Source organism: Neoarius graeffei, chromosome 3 (assembly GCF_027579695.1).
Source record: "Neoarius graeffei isolate fNeoGra1 chromosome 3, fNeoGra1.pri, whole genome shotgun sequence".
NCBI lineage: Eukaryota > Metazoa > Chordata > Actinopteri > Siluriformes > Ariidae > Neoarius > Neoarius graeffei.
This window is the reverse complement of record NC_083571.1, coordinates 24,661,710-24,677,990: the sequence shown is the minus strand read 5'-3', so window position 1 is coordinate 24,677,990 and position 16,281 is coordinate 24,661,710. Positions and strand designations below refer to the sequence as shown.

At 42.2% G+C, this 16,281-nt stretch overlaps 3 non-coding genes across 3 annotated transcripts; 1 reads left to right on the top strand and 2 right to left on the bottom strand.

Annotated features, from left to right (window-relative positions):
- Positions 1–290: 290 nt before the first annotated feature.
- On the bottom strand, positions 291–364 carry trnai-aau (transfer RNA isoleucine (anticodon AAU)). Its single transcript has one exon. It is a non-coding gene; the product is annotated as a tRNA-Ile (tRNA).
- Positions 365–1,601: 1,237 nt separating this feature from the next.
- On the top strand, positions 1,602–1,673 carry trnaq-cug (transfer RNA glutamine (anticodon CUG)). Its single transcript has one exon. It is a non-coding gene; the product is annotated as a tRNA-Gln (tRNA).
- A 10,406-nt stretch (positions 1,674–12,079) lies between these two features.
- trnai-aau (transfer RNA isoleucine (anticodon AAU)) lies at positions 12,080–12,153 on the bottom strand. The gene has a single exon. It is a non-coding gene; the product is annotated as a tRNA-Ile (tRNA).
- Positions 12,154–16,281: the final 4,128 nt, after the last annotated feature.

Here is a 16,281-nt window from a genome sequence, read left to right as displayed (position 1 = left end):
GAAATTAAAGTTACTTTCAAAATGAAGCACAATTAGATGAATTGAAAAAGGAGCACTGATTTTTACGAGATTCATTAGTGCTTCTCTTTGAGGCAATCTCATGCGTGTATTTGAATTTCCTGCGTCCTGCAATCAGTTGAGTTACTGTATTTCAATGGCACATCCAGATACAAGGAATCGATTGACATTTTGCAAAACAACCAGAGAAGCTCTTGTTTTGCAGAACATTTCCCTCAACAGAAAAAGGCTTCCCCTGTCCTGACAACAACAGGACCTGTAAAGGAGAGGTCTGGCCAGTACAGGGATTGAACCTGTGACCTTGGTGTTATTAGCACCACACTCTAACCAACTGAGCTAACTGGCCAAAGAAAAAAAATGTCATGGCTGCTGAGGTGCTTCACTAAATAGTGACGAGGCAGTGACTATGCCTTGAACAGATGTCTTTTCTCTTGATTATTGTTTTGAAGCCCACAGTTCGACCCACTCACATACAGTATTTACACAGGGGGATGAAAATCCCGACATCCAGTCTCAAAAACGTATTCTATCTACTGAGCAAAGTCAGCATGGATAGCTTTAACAATGTGAAAGAAGGATGCACACCTACTTCCCTTCTTCAACATGGTGGTCCAAAAGCCACCATGTGCTCTGAAGAACCACTTCTCACCAACCTCGACCCAATTGCTCACACTGAACAATAAAGCAACATCTGCTTCCTGAAACATGCGTCAAAAGAAGGAGAAGCAGGCCAAGGATCCCATGTCAGGAAATTAGGTAGTTTTAAAAGACTGATCGATAATGAGGGCATTCTTCATGTTCCTCTTCCAAACGTCTTTGTACCTCAGTTTCTGTCCTCCTTGTTTCTGTCAGCCTCTTTCCTAGGCTCAGTTCTCCGTAGAAAACGGCTTCGGGTAGTCGCGTGTCAAGCGTGCGCCAGACGTGTCCAGCCCAACGAAGTTGGGAGGCTGTGATAAGTGTTTCAACGCTTACTGTTTTGGCTCGCCTGAGGACTTCTACATCGGGGACCTTGTCCTGCCATCTTATTTTGAGGATTTGATGCAGGTATCGCAGTTGTAGCCTGGTCAGATACTTGAAGTGTTTACCGTAGAGCCTCATACATTCGTTGGCGTAAAGCAGAGGTGATAAGACTGCGGCGTTGTATACTTTCAACTTGCTGGTTCTCTTGATGTCATGGCGAGACCATAGTTGCTTTTGTAAAGCACCGAAGGCTTTGGTGGCAGCTTGAATCTGGCGGTCTACCTCCAAGTCTGATGAGTTGATGTTGTGCATCTGCTTAATGCCTATAATGTAATATAATGGAATGTGATCTCAAAAACAAATTTCTGCTTGCTGCATACATTTCACAAGGGCCAGAGGCTGTATCCGACTGCATGGAAGAAGCCATGAGTTAAACCCTGTAGGGCATGCTGAAATAGCTCAGTAGGGAGAGCGTAAGACTGAAGGTCCCTGATTCATTCCCGGGTATCGGGATTGGTGGTTTGTGTACACCTTTGGCCAAGTGGGTGCTAAATTTTTTGCCAGAGCGAGGTCAGTTATATGGCAGTAATTTGATGGTAAAAACAATCCTGCAGCTGTGTCTTGGTTCCATGATGTAATGGTTAGCACTCTGGACTCTGAATCCAGTGGTCTGAGTTCAACTCTCAGTGGAACCTCTGAAGCTGCTCTTTGCACCTCTTTAAATAATGTATTTCACCTGAAGGCTGCTTTTGAGCAAGCTTGCATATCCCAAACCCTTTGTTTCCATCAACATGGAACAAGTTCTCTTCAAGATACCGTATATATATATATTTTAACTTTGTCTCTCGTAACCTAGCCTCCTTCATCTAACCATATTAGCCATGACCTATCCTTGGGGTAAAAAACGCCTGAAAAACGTAATGTTATTTGAGGAGTTGCATGATGACTGTCTATGTTCTCAACGTAGTGTCTACACGGGTTAAAGACTATTGTTTTTTGTTCCTAGATAATATTTAAGTGCCGTAATACCGTTCTATACGTGCAAGAATTGGTCTTATTAAAGCTTGTGGCTGTCTGGCTTAGTTAAAATGCTAACCGTTAGCACCCGACTAGCTGCTATTTTAGAACATCGAGTGATCAAATGGTAATGTGTAACCCATGTGTGTGTTATGAGGTCGTGGTGCATACATCCAAGGCACTACACAAACTTCAGGAAGTGGCAAAGAAAAGGAAGAAAAAGGAGTAAAGATGGACTGACTTTGGGGTGGGGAACTGAAGATGGATTGGGAACTGAATTAATAAATAATAGTAATTAATAAATGTTCTGTTTTGTTGAAACTGTTGTCTGACTGATATTGTGTGTGTGTGTGTGTGGGGTCCGCGTCGCCACGCTACCTCACTCTTTGTTGACCATGGTTGTGTTTGCATCCCTGTAACACCAAGGCAACTAACAATAATCAAAACGCATTACCCTAATTGGTGCAAAGCCTGCATGCCCTATCAGAACATTTAATTCTGCGTGGCTTCCTGAAAAAAAACTCAAGTGCCCTATCGTAAGGGAAGTAATTGGGTCCGGGACCATTTATGGAGATTCGTAAGCAGGCTGCCAGGTGTTCCCCTTGGAGCCTATTCCTGAGGTCTGTTTTAATCTATGGATAAAAAGTACATTTTCTTCATCATCAAAGCACTAAAAATTTCTATTACATCAAAAAATATACAAAGGAATACTGAATTTCTATGTGCTTGCCCTATTCATAGCTGAGAAATCCCGCTCGCAATTCTACTTTGCCAATAAAGCTAATAAAGATGTTTCTTAAAATATTCAGATTTTATGCTTCAGATAGCATCAACTAGGCATCCCCGCGAGTATAACATTTTATTTGGGCTAGTGGGAAATCCTTATTTATTGTGAATGTCAAGCCATTATTAATAACTTGCATGAATGCTGAAGCGGGATAAACGGGATAATGCAATAAGGCCGGTTCCTCGCGTCAAGCTGCTACTGTATGCATCGAAATTGGTTTATAGCCTGACTCAGGGATGTCCGTTTCCTGTAAGCCAAGAAGGCTATGATAAAGCTCATCACGAGCACGACGTAGGCTACCTTTTAAAATAAGGGGTCGGAAGGCGAATCGGGAAGACTGCGTTATTTTTAATTAGCCTAACAGGACTACTTGCAGTCCAGGTATATGCGCAACGGCAGGCCTGTGTACATGCCTCTCTGTCTTTCTGTCTCTGTGTGTGCGGGTGTGTGCGCGCACGCGCGTGAACGAGAAGAAAGAGCACTATGAATGAACGGAACGATACGCAACGGAATTTTTTTATTTTCAAAATCACGAGTCTGATTGTGTGGCGATAGGAATCCATTGTGTGGCGCTGCGCCACACAATGGTCTATGTATGGGAAACCCTGTCTTGTTCGAATAGATAATAAATCCGAATTGTTATAATCTTTCAGAATGAGTGAGCTTTTTGTTATACTTGGAGATAAAGTGTTTACTAAGTACTGCCTTAAAAATTTGTTACATTTTTCGTTTACTAAATCCAGACCATCTATCTTTATTGTGTTTTCACCCCAAAACACAAGACATCACAATATTGTCTTTCTACTCCAAATATCAAATATCAACCAAATGCATCATATTATAATAATGATGCCCACATTTGTAGTCTAATCACCTCATTTGGCGTTTTTCGGATCTGCTCTCCACAAACTAAACACACGGCTTTATCTCTGACTTCAGTAAATAAATACTTAGCAATCCATGTTTTTTGTTGAAAGCCCTGCATTCGGCATCTACCTTTCTTCTTTTTGCGGACATTTTGGGGGCTAAAGTCTTCTTGTGACCTGCTCGCAACAACGTCGATTCGGTGTAGGTATCAGATCTTTTTTTAAATTATTATTTATTTATACAATACAACAACAAAACAGCAAGAACAAGTGAAAGACAAAGCGACAGACATTCCAAGACATGACAAAGGAATAAACAAACAAAAAAAAGTAACATAAAATCACACCTCCTCTGAAAATATAATCTGAAAAGAAAACTTATCAAATACATATATACATGTAAGAAGGGGAAAAAAAGAATAAGGGGTTTATGAAAGGTTAATTTCTGCTATAAATGTGTACAGTTTATTTGCATGGGGATTGTTTATATATTTCAGACAATTTTGTAACAAGGACAGTTCATTCTTAAGAGCAGGCCATGAAGGGGGGATTTGGCATATCGACACTTGTGTATGTAATATTTTGTAAAAATAATGAGATTATTCACCAAAAACTCAGTTTTCTTATCTTTAAGGATTACTCCCATTTGAATATTTTGAAAGGACCAGGAGCCAATGTTTCTGGAGCTGGACAATATTAAATCATGGAGAGATTTCCACAAACTTTGGACAATTTCACATTTGTAAAACAGGTGCTCTGTCGTTTCCATATCTGTTTTGCAACTATAACAGTTTTCTACATCAAATTTAAATCTTCTTTTTATAAATTCATTTGAGGGATAAATGTTATTTATAGTTTTAAAATGAACTTCTTTACATTTTGGGGAAATTGGGAATTTTAAGTTTCTTGCAGTGTTTCCCACAGACCAGGTAGCAATTTGTGGTGCTCCACTGTGCCGATGAGGGAATCGTGCGCGGTGGTGTCGTGGCGGTCGGTGGAGTCGGTCATTGGGGTGTATGCAAAGTGTTTACAGCGGGCGGTGTTCAAACACACAGTATTTTTCTTCAGAGTCACCTGCTGGGACTTTTTTTAAGCTACAAGAAGCATTTGACAGGCATGAAAATCTCTCACCTTTCGGCGAAATTCGCCGTTTTGAAGTCAAAAAGGGTGACCTACGCGAATCGTGTAGATCCGAGGAGATTTTTTTTTTTTTTAATTATCATATGATTGACTTAATACGCAAACCAAGCACTTCAGAAATCGGCCCTTTAAATGACACTTGGACGGTCAGTAAATCCTCCTGGCTGCTTCGCTGCCGAGAACCAATCATATGCCCAACTGCGTTCCATTATTCCAATCATGCGCACACTCTTCACGTGTACTTGGAGTGCATGGAGAGAGCCTGTGGTTGAATTGCAAAGCTGCGAGAACGAGAAGCAGGACATATCCACCTGGGGCCATTATTAAAAAATGTTCTGTTTCCGGTCCACCGGCCGGGTGAGTGCCGTTTGTGCGGGTGAAATTTTTTTTTTAACGCCGGTTTTTCGACATTTTTTTCGGGTTTGTAAATCTAAACTCGAACTTGACATTTACGCATTCCCAGGGCTTTCCACGAAGGCTCATACTGCCTCCGCCGAGTGTGCGCGCACACTACTGCCTCCGCCGAGTGCGCGCGCGCACACACCGCATGTCGGGGCCGCGGATGAGTTCCTCTCCCCTGATCAACGAAGTCGGCGGGGAATTTGTGGTTATTATCGGTACAAACAGCGCGAATCACAACTTAAATGAGTGCGGTTCAGTTTGACATTATTGTCAGTCCGTTAGATAAACATTTAATTTTATTAAAATCGAAAATCAATATTTAGAGCCTGTGGGCTACAAAAATAGTCATTAAAGTAGCCGGCTGGACTTAATTGCGTGGATGCAGCCGGTGCTTGTGGAAAGCCCTGTCGAATCAGCTCTGCGCATGCGCCACAAAAAAAAATGGCAGCCACCATGAAGGAAGGAGATCCGGAGTTTTCAAACATTTGCTTAAGTGTGAAATCGCAAAATGGTATTCTAGCGAACAACAAAATAGTAAAGATTCAGAAAAACAAATCATTCAGTGATCATTTTAATAGTGTAATTTCATCCGAACTAGGCCTAACGGTCGATTTAGAACTACGAAAAGTCCGTGTGTCGGACATTTTAAGTACCTTTGTAAAAGTTTTGCAAATGTTGCAGTCAGCATTTAAAATGCTAACTTAAAGTTTTTGTACAAGTTTCAGTTGATTAAACTGTCATTTTATTAAATGTGTCTGCTTTTGTAATAAAAAAGTACTGAAAAAAAAGCAAACACAGCATTGCGATTTCTTATCCATCCATATATAATAAAAAAAATTAAAAATAAAAATCCCTCCCTCCCGACTGAAAATTTTTTTGCTCACCCGGTGGACAGGAAACGGATTTTTTTTTAAGGATGGCCTGGGACAAGGCAGACCAGAGCGTAACTTACACATTTACCTGCATTTACCAGCGGATTGAATTTGGTGAGTAATGGTTTCAATCGTTTTCATATTTTGTGCGGTATAACAAAGTTACTGCCGTTCGCTACAGCTTGCGTTGAACACTGCCAGAGCTAGCCGAAGCTCTGGTGAAAATAATAGCTCCCGTTTGCCAGATATTAAGTTAGCTTAAAGCTTGTGTAGTTAACGGTAACATAAAAGAAGAAACACAAACTTCTTTCTATTATCTCTGTAATTGGTATTTCAGGGACGTGTGAGGTTAATATTCACGTGAGGGTCTGAAAAGGCTGAAGGTGAAGTGGTAAACTCTAAAACTTGTTAGCCTATGCTTTGACCCATGCTTGAAGCCTTTTGTGACAAAATAAAAACTTGTGAACCCTGGTCTTTTTTACAGTCCACTGTTTTACACTGTTATTTATTGATTCATTAAAACGTAATGGTTTTGAGCCATCTAAAATAGCGAAAGCGGGCGTCTCGCATTTACTGCTCGGGCTCCATCCATTGACAAGACGGGGCGTCAATTTTTTTCAGCGCGAAATTAGAGAGAAGACAACAGGGAAGAGTGTGTCACGAAAGGCTTGCTGTGTGTTTAGACCAAAAGCCACTAAAGCTGTTGTGTAAATCGTTATGTTGATATTATTTTTAGTCGCTGCTGTAGCTTTTGTCACCATTCTAAGTCAGCTAGCCTACTTCTAGCCATTAAAGCTTTAGTAGTTTCTGGTGTGAACACATATGGCCCTTTTCCACTGCCCTTTTTCAGCTCACTTCAGCCCGACACGGCTCGCGTTTCGACTACCAAAAACCAGCACGACTCAGCTCGCTTCAGCCCTGCTTAGCCCCTAAAACTCGCACCGTTTTGGAGTGGGGCTGAAGCGAGCCAAACCGTGCCGACTGAGGCTGGGGGCGTGAGCAGACACTCCCCTGTGCACTGATTGGTGAGGAGGAGTGTCCTCACATGCCCACACACGCCCCGCGAGCGCGCTGGGATCTGTAAACACCGCAAACCCGGAAGAAGAATAATTATGAATTACGAGAATTTCTGAAGCCTTATGCGCCTCGCCTCATCTATACGCTCTTGCCAGTATCTGTCCGCGTTGTCGGTGACAACAAGCCACAGCACCAAGACCAGCAACACTAACGACTCCATGTCCTCCATGTTTATTGTTTACTATTCGGGTCGTGAGACTACCGCTTAAAAGATCACTGAATCAGTGACATACAGAGCATCGTGGACGAGTTCGCGGAGCGCAAGGCTCGTCGTATGCCCTTCAAATAATGCGCGCAGTAGGCTATTGATGTTTTATTATGAGCCATGTACAGTATGTCGCTGAATGTTTTTTTTGTTTGAGTTACATGTTCGTTTGAAGGACTTAATGTACAAAATAACATAGTTGCACCCCGTAGTGTTGAAATTGGTAAACACAGTGCATTCAGTGAGGTTTGCACCGCCCTCCTTTTATTTCTGACTCTTCCTGTCACCGTTGCAACCTCTGAGCGCTCATTCGTATGCCCTTCAAATAATGTGCGCAGTATAGGCTATTGATGTTTTATTATGAGCCATGTACAGTATCCTAATGTTTTTTGTTTCTGAGTTACATGTTCGTTTGAAGGACTTGATGTACTAAATAACATAGTTGCACCCGGTAGTGTTGAAATTGGTAAACACCGCAGTTGCGGACATTTTGTAACCTAAAATGATGTTATGATAAGCTTTAATAAAATGCCCGGTCATTTGCCCCGCCCCCGGCCCGGCTCTGACTTGTTCCGCCACTGTCACTGATGTCACTGTTTGCGCTGCTTAACGACATCACGTGACGTCCACCCACTTTCGCTAACTCCACCCAATGTGTCCACCCACTCCCAGCCAGCACGGTTCAGCGCGGTTGTAGTCGAAATGCAACTTCAATAGCCCCGCTCAGCTCGACTCAGCTCGACTCGGCACGGCACGGCTCAGCCGCGTTTGTAGTGGAAAAGCGGCAATAGACCGTGAGCCAGGGCCTCAAAATATGGAAACCGTTACCGAAAAAGTGGCAAAGGCTACCATACCTTTTCTGAAAGCTTGGATTCTCAGCTTTTCAGTGATGTATGATGGCCATCTGACAAGAGTAGCTGTTTTGAGTTATCACACATAATGTAAACTAAGGTTGAGAAAATATTGCGTATAAATCAAGCAGAACACTGTATTCATTTTGTAATGTAAATTCCATGAAAGTTGGGACCTGATATAAATTATATGTGGTGGACATGTATTAAGGACCCTTTGAAATGTCTCAAAATGCTGAATAACAACTTTTTCTAAAAATGTTTTACCTCAGACTTTCAACTCGACATGTCAACAAATTAGAATCGTATACTACTGTTTTGGGGCGGCACGGTGGTGTAGTGGTTAGCGCTGTCGCCTCACAGCAAGAAGGTCTGGGTTCGAGCCCCGTGGCCGGCGAGGGCCTTTCTGTGCGGAGTTTGCATGTTCTCCCCGTGTCCGCGTGGGTTTCCTCCGGGTGCTCCGGTTTCCCCCACAGTCCAAAGACATGCAGGTTAGGTTAACTGGTGACTCTAAATTGACTGTAGGTGTGAGTGTGAATGGTTGTCTGTGTCTATGTGTCAGCCCTGTGATGACCTGGCGACTTGTCCAGGGTGTACCCTGCCTTTCGCCCGTAGTCAGCTGGGATAGGCTCTAGCTTGCCTGCGACCCTGTAGAACAGGATAAAGCGGCTACAGATAATGAGATGAGACTACTGTTTTGTCTTTGAAAAAATGCCATGTCTGTTATCAAACTGAAAATCCCCCCTCCAAATCAGATAATATGGGTAAATGGTACATTTTCTGAATCCTCAGGGTCATGCCAGTATTTCAGTGTTTGGATTTTGTTTTTCTGGTGCTCCCTGGTGCCACAGAATTAAAAGACAAAGGATGACTTAGGCAGAAATGGAAGGAAAATGTGTGTGATTAAAAGTTTGAAGAGCTCCAGGGTTGGCTGTACTCATCTAAAATGCTCATAAAAGGATTTAAATGAAAGCTCAGAGTCTCCCCTTTAAAATGATGCCAAACATAACAAAATAAAATATTCCAATATGTCCAATATAGATTTCGGCAATATCAGTGTTCTGCTTGATTTATACACAATATTTTCTCAACCTTAGTTTACATTATGTGTGATAACTCAAAACAGCTACTCCTGTCAGATGGCCGTCATACATCATTGAAAAGCTGAGACTCCAAGCTTTCAGAAAAGGTATGGTAGCCTTTGCCACTTTTTCGGTAACGACCAACCCCTCTAGGTCACGGACTAACAGTAGAGAGTGGTTTACAGTTGATACTGATGTACCACTTGCACTAATACAAACATTATCCTTAGAATGAGTGTGTTAGGGGAAGAGGACGCTGCAGCTGTTAAGCTGGATGCAGGCATTAAATGCAGCTGGAAGTGGGCCTGGCTTAAGCTGGAGGGCAAGGTATCTGTGAAGGGACAAGAGGTGTCCTTTCATGTTGGGGATTTCTTTAAGAAAATTGACAGAGAGGGATTGGCCAGGTGTGTCCTCTGCCACAAGGACATAAATTATGCAAACAAGGGCAGCCATGCTTTGATTGCTCACGTCCAAACTGCGATACATCAGTGTACCAGAAGTATTTCCTCCGCACCACCAACGCCCGTCGCCCGACAATACCCCACCCCCGCGCGTGCGCACCCTTCTCACCTTTTCAACCCCTGACCCATTTTCATGCCTGATTTGAGATTATTCAGTTCAATCTAAATTCTTTTAAGTTCTTTAAGAGAAGACAGCTAAAACAATTTTTACCAGAACCCTGCCTGGTTTCATTCCTCGACCCAACTTTACATTACAGGGCAGGCCATTAGTTTGCTGGGCTTGATGTTGGTGGAAAACCTGTCTTTTAAATTTATGGAAATTACTCACCAAAATTGAAGTTAAAGTTTAGTTTTTACCTTAGTTTTTTTGCCTTTTTGGTGGCAATCTTTCAATCATTCTTTAGTTGACATTCAAGGAATAAATTACAAAAATGAAGCTGGAGGTTTGTATTTTAAAATATTGAACTCAACACTTACCTCAACCAATACTAAAATGAAATAAATAGTATAATGTAACAACAAAATAATAATAAAATAAAATATCATAATTAGATGTAAGAAACCGTGCAAACGGCGCGCTTTTCGGCGCATTCCGCTTTTTCCCCGGCATTTTGGGCTACTTGTGTAATTCGTGCAGATCCGAAGAGTGTTTTTTTTTATGGGGGGTTGCTCTCCGGTAATCCACTCTGGTAGTAATGATAGACCCGAGTACTGTGCAGACCATACAACGTTTGGTTCCCCCTGGTGGATATATGGAACCATTGACAGCAGAGATAGTAAGATTGACAGTGTAGCTGTTGGCTGCTATTATAATATTCAACAGCGTTCCGTTACAAACTGCTAGCTGCTACACTGTCAGTGGATGGAACCGACGGCTGGGCAATCTGGTTGCTAAGGAACGTGACTCCCGGGCTTTTCCTCAGATAGGTGTGTTCATTTATCAACTTGCTGAATTTCATCTAGTAGTGTGTATTTCTTTGGAGCCTCGGTGACTGGGAGTAAACGATCAGCGTTGAAGTGGAAGTCATTTACTCGTCTACAATCAAAGCGTAAGTGTTAAAATAATTGTTCATATATATATATATATATATATATATATATATATATATATACCAGGTATGGTCCACTTCTGCAATTTTGGATCTGAGGTTTATTCCAGTACCATCACAGCTTCAATGATATTGGGCACTATAGGTCTGGATTTGGGTGCAACATGGTGGCTCGGGGAGCATTAGAACAGTTGGCGATGGCACAGTCGTGTAGTGGTTAACGCTGTCGCCTCACAGCCAGCATGTTCTGGGTTTGAGCCCAGTGGCTGATGGGGGCCTTTCTGTGTGGAGTATGCATGTTCTTCCTGTGCCTGTGTGGGTTTCCTCTGGGTGCTCTGTTTTCCCCTGAAGACATGCAGGTTAGGTTAATTGGTGGGTCTAAATTGACTGTAGGTGTGAATGGTTGTTTGTCTTTATGTGTTAGCCCTGTGATGATCTGGTGACTTGTCCAGGGTGTGCCCTGCCTCTCGCCCATAGTCAGCTGGAATAGGCCCCACCTTGCTTGCGACCCTGTACAAGATAAGTGGTTACAGATAATGGATGGATGGATGGATGGAAAGCATAATTGGCTGTGCCCCTAGAACCAAATCAGAGTGATAACTGCCCATCAATGTTTAACTCACTTGATCTGCTCACATGGTGTGATGGACCATCCATTGTACCCTCTGTTGCCAGATTGGATTGTGTGGGTTGGGCTGTGAACGAGCTCAAGTTCTGATCAGATTCTGTGCACTTTAAATGAAAAACACCTGAGTCAGTCCCCTCAGAATGAAATAGTGGTCAACTGGTGAATTCTCACTATGGACTTTCTGGAAAAGCAGTTAGCTAATGACTGTATTATTTAGTGGTGAATAAGAGAAGAGAAAATACAAAGAAAAAGACCATCTATCTGTCTATCATACCCTAACAATGGCTACTACCTTCCTGGATCCTTCGGTAATTGCTATGTTTTGGAGTGGTTTTGAGTGATTCAAGCAACTAAAGATACCTTTTAGAGTTTATGAAATTAAAGTTACTTTCAAAATGAAGCACAATTAGATGAATTGAAAAAGGAGCACTGATTTTTACGAGATTCATTAGTGCTTCTCTTTGAGGCAATCTCATGCGTGTATTTGAATTTCCTGCGTCCTGCAATCAGTTGAGTTACTGTATTTCAATGGCACATCCAGATACAAGGAATCGATTGACATTTTGCAAAACAACCAGAGAAGCTCTTGTTTTGCAGAACATTTCCCTCAACAGAAAAAGGCTTCCCCTGTCCTGACAACAACAGGAGCTGTAAAGGAGAGAACTGGCTAGTACAGGGATTGAACCTGTGACCTTGGTGTTATTAGCACCACACTCTAACCAACTGAGCTAACTGGCCAACGAAAAAAAATGTCATGGCTGCTGAGGTGCTTCACTAAATAGTGACGAGGCAGTGACTTTGCCTTGAACAGATGTCTTTTCTCTTGATTATTGTTTTGAAGCCCACAGTTCGACCCACTCACATACAGTATTTACACAGGGGGATGAAAATCCCGACATCCAGTCTGAAAAACGTATTTTATCTACTGAGCAAAGTCAGCATGGATAGCTTTAACAATGTGAAAGAAGGATGCACACCTACTTCCCTTCTTCAACATGGTGGTCCAAAAGCCACCATGTGCTCTGAAGAACCACTTCTCACCAACCTCGACCCAATTGCTCACACTGAACAATAAAGCAACATCTGCTTCCTGAAACATGCGTCAAAAGAAGGAGAAGCAGGCCAAGGATCCCATGTCAGGAAATTAGGTAGTTTTAAAAGACTGATCGATAATGAGGGCATTCTTCATGTTCCTCTTCCAAACGTCTTTGTACCTCAGTTTCTGTCCTCCTTGTTTCTGTCAGCCTCTTTCCTAGGCTCAGTTCTCCGTAGAAAACGGCTTCGGGTAGTCGCGTGTCAAGCGTGCGCCAGACGTGTCCAGCCCAACGAAGTTGGGAGGCTGTGATAAGTGTTTCCACGCTTACTGTTTTGGCTCGCCTGAGGACTTCTACATCGGGGACCTTGTCCTGCCATCTTATTTTGAGGATTTGATGCAGGTGTCGCAGTTGTAGCCTGGTCAGATACTTGAAGTGTTTACCGTAGAGCCTCATACATTCGTTGGCGTAAAGCAGAGGTGATAAGACTGCGGCGTTGTATACTTTCAACTTGCTGGTTCTCTTGATGTCATGGCGAGACCATAGTTGCTTTTGTAAAGCACCGAAGGCTTTGGTGGCAGCTTGAATCTGGTGGTCTACCTCCAAGTCTGATGAGTTGATGTTGTGCATCTGCTTAATGCCTATAATGTAATATAATGGAATGTGATCTCAAAAACAAATTTCTGCTTGCTGCATACATTTCACAAGGGCCAGAGGCTGTATCCGACTGCATGGAAGAAGCCATGAGTTAAACCCTGTAGGGCATGCTGAAATAGCTCGGTAGGGAGAGCGTAAGACTGAAGGTCCCTGATTCATTCCCGGGTATCGGGATTGGTGGTTTGTGTACACCTTTGGCCAAGTGGGTGCTAAATTTTTTGCCAGAGCGAGGTCAGTTATATGGCAGTAATTTGATGGTAAAAACAATCTTGCAGCTGTTCCATGGTGTAATGGTTAGAACTCTGAATCCAGTGGTCTGAGTTCAACTCTCAGTGGAACCTCTGAAGCTGCTCTTTGCACCTCTTTAAATAATGTATTTCACCTGAAGGCTGCTTTTGAGCAAGCTTGCATATCCCAAACCCTTTGTTTCCATCAACATGGGACAAGTTCTCTTCAAGATACCGTATATATATATATTTTTTTTAACTTTGTCTCTCGTAACCTAGCCTCCTTCATCTAACCATATTAGCCATGACCTATCCTTGGGGTAAAAAATGCCTGAAAAACGTAATGTTATTTGAGGAGTTGCATGATGACTGTATATGTTCTCAACGTAGTGTCTACACGGGTTAATGACTATTGTTTTTTGTTCTTAGATAATATTTAAGTGCCGTTATACCGTTCTATACGTGCAAGAATTGGTCTTATTAAAGCTTGTGGCTGTCTGGCTTAGTTAAAATGCTAACCGTTAGCACCCGACTAGCTGCTATTTTAGAACATCGAGTGATCAAATGGTAATGTGTAACCCATGTGTGTGTTATGACTTCATGGTGCATACATCCAAGGCACTACACGAACTTCAGGAAGTGGCAAAGAAAAGGAAGAAAAAGGAGTAAAGATGGACTCACTTTGGGGTGGGGAACTGAAGATGGATTGGGAACTGAATTAATAAATAATAGTAATTAATAAATGTTCTGTTTTGTTGAAACTGTTGTCTGACTGATATTGTGTGTGTGTGTGGGGGGGGGTCTGCGTCGCCACGCTACCTCACTCTGTTGACCATGGTTGTGTTTGCATCCCTGTAACACCAAGGCAACTAACAATAATCAAAACGCATTACCCTAATTGGTGCAAAGCCTGCATGCCCTATCAAAACATTTAATTCTGCGTGGCTTCCTGAAAAAAAACTCAAGTGCCCTATCGTAAGGGAAGTCATTGGGTTCGGGACCATTTATGGAGATTTGTAAGCAGGCTGCCAGGTGTTCCCCTTGGAGCCTATTCCTGAGGTCTGTTTTAATCTATGGATAAAAAAGTACATTTTCTTCATCATCAAAGCACTAAAAATTTCTATTACATCAAAAAAATATACAAAGGAATACTGAATTTCTATGTGCTTGCCCTATTCATAGCTGAGAAATCCCGCTCGCAATTCTACTTTGCCAGTAAAGCTAATAAAGATGTTTCTTAAAATATTCAGATTTTATGCTTCAGATAGCATCAACTAGGCATCCCTGCGAGTATAACATTTTATTTGGGCTAGTGGGAAATCCTTATTTATTGTGAATGTCAAGCCATTATTAATAACTTGCATGAATGCTGAAGCGGGATAAACGGGATAATGCAATAAGGCCGGTTCCTCGCGTCAAGCTGCTACTGTATGCATCGAAATTGGTTTATAGCCTGACTCAGGGATGTCCGTTTCCTGTAAGCCAAGAAGGCTATGATAAAGCTCATCACGAGCACGACGTAGGCTACCTTTTAAAATAAGGGGTCGGAAGGCGAATCGGGAAGGCTGCGTTATTTTTAATTAGCCTAACAGGACTACTTGCAGTCCAGGTATATGCGCAACAGCAGGCCTGTGTACATGCCTCTCTGTCTTTCTGTCTCTGTGTGTGCGGGTGTGTGCGCGCACGCGCGTGAACGAGAAGAAAGAGCACTATGAATGAACGGAACGATACGCAACGGAATTTTTTTATTTTCAAAATCGCGAGTCTGATTGTGTGGCGATAGGAATCCATTGTGTGGCGCTGCGCCACACAATGGTCTATGTATGGGAAACCCTGTCTTGTTCGAATAGATAATAAATCAGAATTGTTATAATCTTTCAGAATGAGTGAGCTTTTTGTTATACTTGGAGATAAAGTGTTTACTAAGTACTGCCTTAAAAATTTGTTACATTTTTCGTTTACTAAATCCAGACCATCTATCTTTACTTTGTGTAAATTTGGAGTTGGTATGTTCAAAATATTATTCTTAAACAATTGGATAAAGGCTCTTGGGATATTTTGTGTGACTTTCCTATAGGTCTCACTGGAGCAACTCATACTATATTTAGCATTAAAATCATTTAGCTCAAGAATGTTTCCATTTCCATCCAAAATATGCATAACAGACCAAATTTGTTTTGCCATCCAGTCTTCCATTAACATAGACCTCCTCTGACTCAATATCACCCTATTATTCCACAATGGCACATTATGGGGGCTAAAATTATGTTTGAACATCATTTTCCAATATAACAGAGCCTGTTGGTGAAATTGAGAGAGTTTTTTGGGCAGTTTGGATATTTCAAAATCACATACTAATTGAAACTCAATACCTCCAACTTTGTTGAAAACAAGAGAAGGCAGCGAGAACCATATCTCATTTCTTAAGAAGGAACAGATCAATTTGATCTTTAACATTCCATTCATAATTTCAAAGTCAATTGCTTTTATGCCACCATCCTCATAGTCCTTTATCAAATCTCCATTTCTGATGTAGTGATGTTTATTTTTCCATATGAAATTAAAATGAGTTCTATTCATCTCATTATCTCTAGCCACTTTATCCTTCTACAGGGTCACAGGCAAGCTGGAGCCTATCCCAGCTGACTATGGGAGAAAGGCGGGGTACACCCTGGACAAGCCACCAGGTCATCACAGGGCTGACACATAGACACAGACAACCATTCACACTCACGGTCAATTTAGAGTCACCAGTTAACCTAACCTGCATGTCTTTGGACTGTGGGGGAAACCAGAGCACCCGGAGGAAACCCACACGGACACAACATGCAAACTCCACACAGAAAGGCCCTCACCGGCCACGGGGCTCGAACCCGGACCTTCTTGCTGTGAGGCGACAGCGCTACCCACTACACCACCATGCCTCCCGAGTTCTATTCATTTCTTTT